This window comes from Ailuropoda melanoleuca, chromosome 18 (genome assembly GCF_002007445.2).
Source record: "Ailuropoda melanoleuca isolate Jingjing chromosome 18, ASM200744v2, whole genome shotgun sequence".
Classification (NCBI taxonomy): Eukaryota; Metazoa; Chordata; class Mammalia; order Carnivora; family Ursidae; genus Ailuropoda; species Ailuropoda melanoleuca.
The window spans coordinates 12,663,869-12,670,503 of NC_048235.1; the positions used below are offsets into that span (position 1 = coordinate 12,663,869).

Here is a 6,635-nt window from a genome sequence, read left to right on the forward strand (position 1 = left end):
AGCGGAGGAGCCTGACGTGGGACTCGATCCCATAACGCCAGGATCACGCCCTGAGCTGAAGGCAGACGCTTAACCGCTGTGCCACCCAGGCGCCCCAACAGTTACCATTTTAATTATGTTTGAGTTAGTGGCATGATGCACATTCACATTGTTGTGCAACCGTCACCACCATCCGTCTCCAGAACTTATTCATCTTCCCAAATGGAAAGGTACTTCATTTAAGGGGAATCATACAGTCCTTTTGCGTCTGGCGTCTTCCACTTCGCCTAATGTCTTCACGGTTCACCCGTGTTGTGGCCTGTGTCAGAATGCCTTCCTCTTTAAGGCCGAGCACCGTTCCATCGTCTGGACAGGCCACATTCTGTTCATCCACTCACTGATGGACACTTCGGCTGTTTCCAGCTTCTCGGGACTCTCTTCTTGATCCCAGTGACTTCTGCACTTGAATCTGGGTGTGCGAGGCAGTGAATGCCTCAGCTCCCGAGTTTGCTCTAGCTGGGCTGGGTGTTGTTCTCTTCTTTCTTTTTTTCCTAGCCTGGGGTCTGGATGCTGTGTATTTCACCTACGCAGCTCAGCAGCGCCCGCCGTGTCCGCGTGCTCGCTGGTAAATCCCTGGCCCCCACTGGAATTTAGTCTGTTTTGTTAATTTGATACAAAGCAGGGTTCATAGGTGAACAAAAGGATCCAGAAAGGATTCAGGTTTTTAAAATGCTTCCCTCCCTCAGTGTTTAATAGTAATAATAAAATTGTTTATCTTTTATTGATGCTTTCTTTCTACTTGTTAGCGGTCAATCAGGACATTGGTATATTTACCGCAAATTCTCGCTGCAACCCTTTGAGAGAGGTACTATTCCCATCACAATTGAAAAAACAAATGGAACTCAAAGACTGACTTTTCCAGGTCCCCCACTAAGATATGATCGCCCATATCCTGGGCATCCCCACGCCTCCCTGCCTTCTGTTACTCTGCCTGCGATCAGTCTGGCATCGAGATGTGTCTCACATCACAATGTTGCCAGCCCCCCCATCAGCAGGCCTCCCGGACTCAGGCCCCTCTTGAATTACTGCTCCTTGGTGACTCCCTCCATCCCCGTACATTGCTGTCTTTGAAGGTGGCATTCACCGACAACCGTTACTCATTACGGCCCTGTCAGGAGCGAATGGCAAGTGACAATGTACCTAAGTGAGGATAAGAGACATTCAACTTAGATTTTGATAGCAAGGGAAAGGAAACCTATGCATACATTCTCATTATTCTTAAGAGTTCTTTTAAATGTGTTATATCTTATGGCTTATCACTTCCTGGGGTGTTTCAGCCACCACCTGTCCAGCATCTTCTAAGAAGGACCATACGTGCCAGAGCTGTCTGTTAAAATTGTAACTAGCAGTTTGGAGCCTGGGTTAAGGAAAAGAAAATGTGGACAAAAGTGCCCTGAGGATAAAGCCTTGGTCAGCTACCTTAGTTAGCAGCCTTTGAAGGCCAGCATCTCCCAGGCCCTATGGATATGGACATACACCTAGGGAAGAAGGAGTGTAGATATGTGTCCCATAAGAAATTCCCCCAATTTTCCATCTCACAAGCCTCTGAAATAGCCCTAGTCCGTCAGTGGCATGCTCTTTTCCAGATTCCATCTAGCTTTATCACCTCAGCCACACAGCTGCCCAACTTCAAGGTGTGTATGTATGCCTCTTTTTTTTTTTTTTTTGCTAATCAGCTTATTAGTCAAAGTAACCTATTAATTATCATCTGCAAATCATGTTTCAGGATGAAGCAGAGGGAGAAATTACTATCAGACTCGGAATTCTGAGTTTTAGGGGCAGGCGACTGGGTGGCTGAGTGTGAAACATCTGACTCTTGATTTCAACTCAGGTCATGATTTCAGGGGCTTGAGATCAAGCACCGCATCAGGCCTGTGTTGGTCATGGATCCTGCTTAAGATTCTCTCTCTCTCTCTGCCCCTTCCCGCTCACGCTCTTGGTCTCTCTCTAAAAAAAAGAAAATAAATAAAAATAACAAAATAAAAAATTTAAAGAATTTAAAAAAAGAATTCTGATTTTTATTTGACAAATATTGTAATCACAAAGTTCCATGCATGTATCATGTAACATACATCAATGACTATTTCCTTTCTGCACACTTATGTCTTTTACCATACCAGTCATACTTGACTGCATCCCAGGGCACTGTGTGCTTAGGAGGTCCGGGATTGAAATTCATCTTTTCTAGGCTACATGGTCAAGGCTTGGACCTGTTACCACTTATATTTATGCTTGTGTTTATTTCCCACTCATCTCAACCTTTACTCCAGTGATTCGGTTTCTCCCCTATCTATTCCATGTTCAGTCTGTAGTCAGTAGGGGCTTTCTAATGTCTGAGGGGGGATTTCTGTGCACAGCGAAGATAGTTTACAGATATTTGGGTCTTTCATTAATGTCAGTATGCTAGAGATACTAATTGAAAATATCAAATTTTCTTTTACTAGAGATACACACTGAACAAAAAATGTCCTTAAGTTTTTAGATTCAGTTAGCTCTACTTGTAAATTTACAAGAATAAAATAAAACAAAAACCTGTAACTCTTGGGGGGAACTTTGAAAAAATTTGAGTAATTCAAATTGAAGACTTAAGTCCCTTTACTCAACAATTAGTTCCATTTAGAAACACAGTTAAGTACATCCCCTTAAAAACTTAAATTGAATTTATAAATTTGGTATGTTTAATTTTTAAAAAGCACTTAGTATGTCTGACTGGGAAGGCTTCAAACCAGATGTTCCAGACTACTAGCTCTGGCTTCATTAGTCATCCAATACATGCCAGGCATTGCTAGCCACTGGGGATACAGCTCTGAACACAGTGAGCAACAATGAATAAAGCAGAAGAATCCCTTCCCTTCATGGAGGTTATATGCTTACAACTCTTAAGCTCATTAAACTCTTGAAACCTAATAAACCAAAGTTTTAAATGAGAATTTCGAAGTTAGAATTCTTATATCTTTCAACTTAAAAGTATTAGTCTAAAATCAGTTACACATTTGAGTTAGAATTACAAAGCAAACGTGTATCTAATTAGCATCTATAATCTGATCATCTCTAATCTGATATGTAAATACCAAGTGTACAGATGATTCTTAAGCTTGATTTTAAAAGTACTAATACTGTAAACTTGATTTGCTTTATCATTTCTCCATTTATTTCTAAACTTTCTAGTACTGAATACTAGATTATGCAACTGAGCTTCTGCGGTGTTCATAACCCAGTTCATAACCCAGATACATGATTGTCTCATGTAGGCTGAGAGATTTGAAACTAGTGTGGCTGGGGACCTACAGGTTGCATATGACCAGAGTGAACATTTCCATAGGACAGATGGATACACTGAGCCTGATTGTAAAAATGACTACAATCACAGGGATTCCACATTCACTTTCTTCATGCAAGATTGGTTTCATAATCTGCTGTTTGCTAGAGTCAAACCTTAACTTCATAACCTTCTTCGGTATTGTCATCTGATTTGGATACATTATGTAACTATCCCTGCCTCTCCTACTTTACTATCTGATTCCATTCAGCTAACCCAACCCATTCTGATTCTTCTGTGGCTGGCTATTTGGCTTTGCCTGCAAGGGTACTCGATTTATGTACATTGGACGATGCCCCCCGCCCCCCGCCACACAAGGCCAGTGTTCAGAGGTGGCTGAGTGTAGCTCTCCTTCCCAAATCTCCATCACCCCACCCCATTTTTTTCATACAAACAATGAATATTTTCTCAGTTTTAAGTCAAGGGCAATTCAAGCTTGCTCTCCAGAGAATTCCTGGCCGACTCCTCCTTCCAAATAGATTCCCTCTGCTGAGCCCCTTCTATATAGAAATTCTACAATGCTGAGCCCCTTCTATATAGAAATTCTACAACTATCATTGCTTCCTTGCTTAAAACCCTTCCGCAGTTCAAACTGCACTTGGGATAGAATACAAAACCCTTAATGCAAGTCCTTGCATGATCTGGCTCTCGCCTTCTTTCATGACCTCATCACACACCTTTCTCTTGTGCTCCAATTCCAGCCACACTGGCCTTCTTTAACTGCTTCCAGCAGAAGCCATGCTTCTTTCCCACCTCAGGTCCTTTGCATGCACTGTTCCCACTTTCTGAAACACCATTTTCCCTACTCTTTGCTTGGATGACTCCTCATCCCATAGGTCTCAGATGAACCGTCCTTTTTCTCATAGAGATTCTTCTTCTTCGTAGAATGTGGCACAGTTTGTGCCTTTATTTGCTTACTACGAGACCATTAAACTGTGTGGGGCCGTGCGTGGTGTTCTGTTTGTCCAGCACCCATCACAGTGCTGGCATATTCTAGATAGTCAGTAATTATTTACTGAATGAGTAAATACCACAGTTACCACAGCAGTCGCTGTTAGCCTTCAGTGATAACTGTTGTAATCATTCATATCACCACTTCTGGCTCATGGGAGGTACTGAGTAATTGTACGTTGAATTGGATCGAGACCCTTAAACATCAGTATCTCATGCATTCATTGATGCAATTCTTTTGTATTACCTTTATGGTTCTTTACACATTTAGTCTTCTATAGCTTCTAAAGCTGTAGTCTTTCTGTTCTTAGAAGATCTCTTTCAGTAAAGAAAACATTTTAGCAAAATGTGCCTTTTGGGAGACTAGCCTTTCCTAATTTTTAAAAAATGTCACTGACCATTAGCTAATTGGCTTACAGTTAGTACTAAATTTTGATTAGTATAAATATAAGTTCCATATGTTACTTAGTGATTTTATTTGTTTGCTTGTTTGTTTACCCCCCAGCATCCCCAGAGATGGATTAGTTCCTCTGGTCGTAGGTTACAGAGGGCAGCCTTAAAATACTGAATGGAAACTCTGGTTCTAGATTACCTGATGCTGTGGTTTAGACCCCGCCTCCTCCGCATAGTTCTTCAAGAACCTTGCCCCCCGCCCCCGCCAAGAATCCAAGTCTCGGATTAGCACCGAATATGTCTAGAACTTTTGACTCTTGAGTCTTAATCATTTAGAGCCTGCTGTTTTTCTGGTTTTTGTTTTTTGGCGGTACCAGAGTGACAAGATCATAGCCCCATAAAGATTTCATATCCTCGTCTCTGTACATTGGCAGCTGTGGCTACGAAACTACAGCATAAAAAAAAAATGATTTTGAACGTTGCATCGTTAATAATTTTTTTAAAAGTGCAAAAAAGGTAAAATATGCTGAAAAAGAAAAATCAGGTTTATTTTTGTTGTTTATGACACCCGAGCATTTTTGGAAACCCAAATGGGGGTATGAGCGTTTTGAAAAAAACGTCTTCGGGGTTCGCAGCGTTGTGACCGCGCGCCTTTAACTCGGCGTGACCTCGGCGTCCCGGGCCCCGCGCCTCGGCCGGGGCGGCGCGTCCCTCCCCTCCCCTCCCGCGTCGCGCGCATTGTTGTCCTTTAGCGATTGGTTGCTGGACCAGAAGCTGCTGTGCAGAGCCGTGCTGTGTAAAGGACCTGAATGCAGGTTAGCGGGCGGCTAGTGACTTACGCGGAGGATCGAGGGAGAGAGAGGAAGAGCCGGAGGCCACCACCACTGCTTTTCCCAGGCGGCGTGGACCAGGCGCCCTGGCGTTTGCGGCTGTCGGAGGAGCCCCCGGTGGCAGCCCCTCCTCCGGCTCTCGCTGACCTCGCGGTTGGCGCAGGTGGGCAAGACAGGGCACCGCACATCTCCCGGTTCCCACCGAGGGGGTTCGCTCTCTTTCTGCGAGGGGGAGGGAGCATCCTAAAAATATGTAAATATCCAAGCGTGGACTCCAGGCTGGGGCACCCGCCAAGGTCCCCGCGCCGCCGCAGGCTGTTTTACATGAAAAAGAGAAGCCTGACAGTGCTCTAACTTAAGGCAGCTCGGTGATTAGCATGAGACTGGGCGGCTGCCCTGCTTCCTGCCGGTCAATAGCCTTCGTGCGCGCTCGCGACCGAGCAGCGGTGCCACCGTGCGGGTGTGGATCGGCAGGCAGGGCATCGTTGGCAGCCATGGCTCCCGACGCCCCCTCGGCCAGTAAGTAGGAGCATGCATGTGTAGGGGGGCACATGCGTGTCGGCGCGCGCGCGGGCACACACACACGCACGCACACCACCCTGAGCCTCGGAAGGAGGAAGATTGACGAGGCGCTGCAGTTGCGAGGACGACTCGGGCTCTTCCTGGATTCCGCAGGAGCCCGCCTGCCGCAGCTGCTGTCTGCAGAGCCTGCTCGGATCCCTGTGCACACGCGCCCCCCGTTCGAGCCTCTGTAATGAAGACTGCCTCCCAAGGACTGCAGGGGAGGCAGAGCCAGCCTGCGCCCGGGACTGCGGGCCGCGCGGCCGAAAGGCCCTGGGGGACACGACTTGGACACTGTCAACCCCACGCCTCGCTCTGAGCCGCCGGTTGCGGAGGGTCCGCTGCCGCCCCTCCGGTTTCCCGGGCCCCGGATCCCGGGTCAGCCCCGGAGGCCTCGGCTTCCTCATTTGTTTGGGTCTTTTGTGCCGTGGCTCACAGTTGGCTAAGCACTCCTGCGCTGAATCGGGCCATTGTCTGCGCTCCCATTGCTTTCACGCTGCAAGTCTCGGCGCCCCCACCCCGCCCGCCCCCTCCCCGGCCTC

General features: G+C 46.5%; 1 protein-coding gene across 2 annotated transcripts in view; it reads left to right on the forward strand.

Annotated features, from left to right (window-relative positions):
• STOX2 (storkhead box 2) overlaps positions 1-6,635 on the forward strand; it is a 228,274-nt gene that overhangs the window by 115,468 nt on the left and 106,171 nt on the right. The gene's annotated exons all lie outside the window — the stretch shown is intronic.